The following is a 6,299-nucleotide window of genomic DNA, read 5'->3' on the forward strand; positions in this document are numbered from 1 at the left end:
AGATATACACACACACTGGTAGATACACACACAGACACACACTGATAGATATACACACAGACACACACTGATAGATATACACACACAGACACACACTGATAGATATACACACAGACACACACTGATAGATATACACACACAGACACACACTGATAGATATACACACACAGACACACACTGATAGATATACACACAGACACAGAAACACAACAGACACCACTGATAGATATACACACACAGACACACAACTGATAGTATACACACACAGGACACACACAGACACGATATAACACACACTGATAGATAACACACACAGACACACACTGATAGATATACACACAGACACACACTGATAGATATACACACACAGACACACACTGATAGATATACACACAGACACACACTGATAGATACACACACACAGACACACACTGATAGATATACACACAGACACACACTGATAGATACACACACAGACACACACTGATAGATATACACACAGACACACACTGATAGATACACACACACAGACACACACTGATAGATATACACACACAGACACACACACATGATAGATACACACAGACACACACGAGATATCACACACAGACACACACTGATAGATAACACACACAGACACACACTGATAGATATACACACAGGACACACACCAGACACACACTGATAGATATACACACACAGACACACACACACACTGATAGATATACACACACAGACACACACACACACTGATAGATATACACACACAGACACACACTGATAGATATACACACAGACACAGAAACACAGACAGACACACACTGATAGATATACACACACAGACACACACTGATAGATACACACACACAGACACACACTGATAGATATACACACACAGACACACACTGATAGATATACACACACAGACACACACACACACACACACAAACACACATACACACTCACAGACACACACTGATAGATATACACACACAGAAACACAGACAGAGACACACAAACACACATACACACTCACAGTCACACACTATTAGATATACACACAAAGACACACACACACATACGCACTCACAGACACACAGATACACACAGAAACACACATACACACTCACAGACACATTTACAGACACACACTGATAGATATACACACATAAATACACACACACAGAAACACAGACAGACACAGACAGAGACACACAGACACACTCACAGACACACACTGATAGATATACACACACAGATAGATATACACACTCACAGACACACACTGATAGATATACACACACATACACACTCACAGAAACACAGACACACACACACAGAAACACACTCACAGACATACAATCACAGACACACACAAAAACACAGACACACTCACAGACACACAGACACACACTTAACAGACACACACACATTCACACACACACACACAAAGAGCAGTGACATTGGGAAGTGAAGAGTGGGTCAGGAAAAACTCACCCAACCCAACAGCAAAATGTTGCCATTTTAGGACCTGCACCCGCATCCTCCTGCGCTGTAAGCTACTTCTGCACCCACCTCTGGTTCCAATGGTCACCCAACTTCTAACCTATACAACCAAACCCTCAGGTCCCACATGTTTCGTGTCACCCACACACAGGTCTGACTGGGACTTGAAATAGGTTCTGGCATTTCAAGTACACAGAGGCCCAACCAGCCCACTAAATAGTGACTGTCTATGGCATCTTACAGCAGCCCCTCTGGCATTTGAACCAACAAATTGGTAGTCCAGGCCTGCTACTAACAGTGTTGTCTGTCAATGTGTGGGTCAGAAAAAAATCATTTCATTCACTAGTATTAGTAGTGATGACAGCTACAGAGGGGTGCCCTGTCTACCCCCCATGTTCTCCAGCATGGTAGCATCCAGGACTGTCAAATGACTCTTCCACGCTCAATAACTTAATTTTCTGAGCAGTGCAACTTCCTCTCACTAACCTCATTTTCTGCCAACAGTGTCTGGACCACTGACATAAACAGCAGGTTTTTTTTAATTAAGGTTTCTTCATTCCAGCCTGTAACTGTCAGCGCTTTCTGGTTGTTGACGTCACCAAACAAACAAAACATTTTAATATCTTTTCTGTCTTATTTCTGTATCCAGCCCCTAATCATCTTCCTTTTTTCCAAATTCCATTTGAATTCATCTGAATCGAAATTTAAATCCCAAGACGGAAACCGTAAATGATGAAAAACCACAGAACACAGGTTTAGACCAACAACAGAAAATGCCTTTGTTTACAAAACAAAACGTTTAATTTAGGCGCACGCGGCGGAACGCGTTGCTGCGTAACCTGAATGAATTGATAATTAGGTATTCAGCATGAGGATTTCACGTGTCCAGTTTCAAAAATAAAAGGGGCGCCATTAGTCTGATGCCCAAATCCTTTTTTTTGTATTTCATTTAATATTCAGATTTTCAAAATAATATATTTAAATAGGAAGTAGGGTAAGAATAAGTGTTGCTGCTATGATGAAACTGCCGCATTTCACACCTCCTTTCTAAATTTACTAATAATTTGCATTTCCTACTTACATGACTTAGAGCAACGTGCTTTATACAGAGAATCCAGGCTTAGGGTAGGACTACACAGACGTTTTCGGCGCGATCCGACGCGATGCGACAAAACGCATACGACAAATCTGACGCGACATGACTGTTGTATGCAGACGCTGCGTTTGCATCCGATAGTCGTGTTGCGTCGGATCAACACTGTGACTTTATTTCTATCTCTTACCTTATTTTCATCGCATGCGATTTGTCGCATGCATACGACAGTCGTGTCGCATCAGATCAACCATGCGACTTCATCCAACATTTCTATCTCTTACCTTATTTTTGTCGCATGCGTTTTGTCGCATGCATTTTTTGTTGCAGCGTGTCGGATGGCGCCGAAAACGTCTGTGTAGTCCTACCCTTGGTATCGCCATTTATACTGACAGCAGGGGAACCCAGGCAGTTTTAGTAGAAATTGTAGACCCTTTGGCCTTTTTTCTGTTGCATCCCTCGCAATGGTTGCCAAAAGGGGTGGGGCCTGTTGGAAGTGGGTGTGGTTTCCATTGGATCAGTGGTGGGCAGCTTATAACTGTCTCTGGTCTGGCTGGATTGGGGCATAATAACCTAGATTGTCCCGTTTGTTTTTTTAAACTCAAATGCTTTGTATTGCCTTTAATTTTCTAGATTTGCCAAGTAGAAGATCCCAACTTAATTACATGCGAGAGCAGTGCCCAATGAGAATCCTGCCAGCAGGACAATGGCACTGAATAGGCTCAATAAGGCCCAGAGGTTATAGAAACCCGTGACCCACGCGTGTATCATGCACAGAGACACATCACAGTCCCGTGTTAGTCTGGGAAACAATGGGCCTGAATAAATTCCAGTGCTGGGCACAAAATAATAAGGGAATATTTAAGTAGATGATGGGCAGAGCTGGGTGTCTCGCTGCTAATGAGTCCAGGGGAAAAGCGAGTCACTGAGTGTTACTGGATGTGCCAGGAGGACTCTAACTCGTGATCCACTTCCTAAATAACAAGCAGCTGATTCTGCAAAGCCACAAGCAGTCTCTGTACAAGGAGCAGTCTCACTATCTGTGTACAAGGAGCAGTCTCTATACAAGGAGCAGTCTCACTATCTGTGTACAAGGAGCAGTCTCTATACAAGGAGCAGTCTCAATATCTGTGTATAAGAAGAGTCTCTATACAGGGAGCAGTCTCACTATCTGTGTACAAGGAGCAGTCTCAATATCTGTGAACAAGGAGCAGTCTCACTATCTGTGTACAAGGAGCAGTCTCTATACAGGGAGCAGTCTCACTATCTGTGTACAAGGAGCAGTCTCTATACAAGGAGCAGTCTCACTATCTGTGTACAAGGAGCAGTCTCTATACAGGGAGCAGTCTCACTATCTGTGTACAAGGAGCAGTCTCTATACAAGGAGCAGTCTCAATATATGTGTATAAGAAGAGTCTCTATACAGGGAGCAGTCTCACTATCTGTGTACAAGGAGCAGTCTCTATACAAGGAGCAGTCTCAATATCTGTGAACAAGGAGCAGTCTCACTATCTGTGTACAAGGAGCAGTCCCTATACAAGGAGCAGTCTCTCTGTCTATAAGAAGAGTCTCTACACAGGGAGCAGTCTCACTATCTGTGTACATGGAGCAGTCTCACTATCTGTGTACAAGGAGCAGTCTCACTATCTGTGTACAAGGAGCAGTCTCACTATCTGTGTACAAGGAGCAGTCTCACTATCTGTGTACAAGGAGCAGTCTCACTATCTGTGTACAAGGAGCAGTCTCACTATCTGTGTACAAGGAGCAGTCTCATATCTGTGTAAAGAGCAGTCTCTATACAGGAGCAGTCTCACTATCTGTGTATAAGGAGCAGTCTCTATATAAGAGTCTCATACGGAGGAGCAGTCTCACTATCTCTGTACAAGGAGCAGTCTCTATACAAGGAGCAGTCTCTATACAAGGAGCAGGCTCTCTGTGTATAGGAGCAGTCTCTATACAAGGAGCAGTCTCTCTATCTGTGTATAAGAGCAGTCTCTATACAAGGAGCAGTCTCTCTATTTATGTCTAAGAAGCAGTCTCTACACAGAAAATAGCCAGGCTATCTATGTGTGCAAGGAGCAGTCTCTATACAGAGAACAGTCTCCTTATTTATGTATAAGAATCAGTCTCTATACAGAGAACAGTCTCTCTGTGTATAAGAAGCAGTCTCTATACAAGGAGCAGTCTCACTATCCATCTATAAGAAGCAGTCTCTGTACAGGGAGCAGTCTCAGAATCTCTATCTATCTCAGCCAATTTTCACGGGACTTTTTCAAATTTATTCGCCGGTGGCGAAAAGCGTGAATTAGTACCAGGCGAATGTATTCAACCCATCACTAATAGAGAAGACCGACACTCTCTATATGTGTAGCAGTCTGTGTTTATATCACTATTTACATATTATTTTCCCTCTGGCAGTCAACACTGAGGTTGTTACACACTTGGCTCTTAATATGTATATTAGTATATAATACACAAAAGCCATGAATATCTTGTAAGTTATATCCTTATAAACGGTGAGTTCTGATGTCATCAGTTATAAACGGTGAGTAGTGATGTCATTTCTGTCACATGACTCACTGAAACTCGTGTATTATAATAAATAAATTACCCCCAGTTGCAAAATATAAAGATATTAGAAGTTACCTCGGAGTTCCATGACCTGAATAAAAACACTCGGCCTTCGACCTTGTACTTTTATATGGTCATGAAACTCCTCGGTAACTTATAATATCCTTATATTTTACAAGAGGGGGTACTTTATTCACTATATTACTGTGGGACCGATTAATCAGCAAGTATAGAAGAGAAATTCTCGTGTTCAGTGCGAGATAACAAGGACGGGAGGAGCATGATTAGCAATTCAAGTAAGTGGTTTATCTGCAGGAAGTTGCTTTTGTATTTCCACTTTTGTTGCTTTTGTATTTCCACTGCGTCTCTTGCAGCAGCTTGTTGTGTGCAGTGACCTTACACCAGTGACAATTCCATGGCTCTGCAACACACCACAACTTCCCTACTCTTCTTATTAGGGTTTTTGTTTCATCACTTGCACAAAGCTTTAAATATTAAGGGGCAGATTGTGAATTCGAGGGAATTTCGAAATAAAAAACTTCGAAATTCAAAGTAATATTTTGGATACTTCGACCATTGAATAGGATACTATTACTTCGACTTCGAATTCAATTCGAAGTAAAATAGTTTGAATATTCGACCATTCGATAATCGAAGTACTGTCTCTTTAAAAAAAAACTTTGACTTCAATACTTCGCCAAATTAAACCTTCCCGAAGTGCTATGTTAGCCTGTGGGGACCTTCTAGAGCAGTTTTGTACGTTTTTGGAAGTCGACGAAAAATGTTGGATTCAAAGGATTTAACGATTTTATTTGAACACAAAACAGTCCAATTCGGTAAAAAAAACTTCAACTTCGATAGGCAAAGTCGAAATAAAGCCATTCGATGGTCGAATTTCGAAGTATTTATCACTTCGAAATTTGACCCTTGATAAATCTGCCCCTAATAGGGATGGGCGAATTTTACCCGTTTCACTTCGCCAAAAATTCGCCACCGGCGAAATGACGCCGACGCCCATTGAAGTCTATAGGCGTCAAAAATTTTTTGTCGCGCAACGAAATACAAGTCTATGGGCGTCATTTTTTCGGCGAAACAAGGCGAAAAAATTCACCCATCCCTAGCCCCTAAG

Source organism: Xenopus laevis, chromosome 9_10L (genome assembly GCF_017654675.1).
Source record: "Xenopus laevis strain J_2021 chromosome 9_10L, Xenopus_laevis_v10.1, whole genome shotgun sequence".
Classification (NCBI taxonomy): domain Eukaryota; kingdom Metazoa; phylum Chordata; class Amphibia; order Anura; family Pipidae; genus Xenopus; species Xenopus laevis.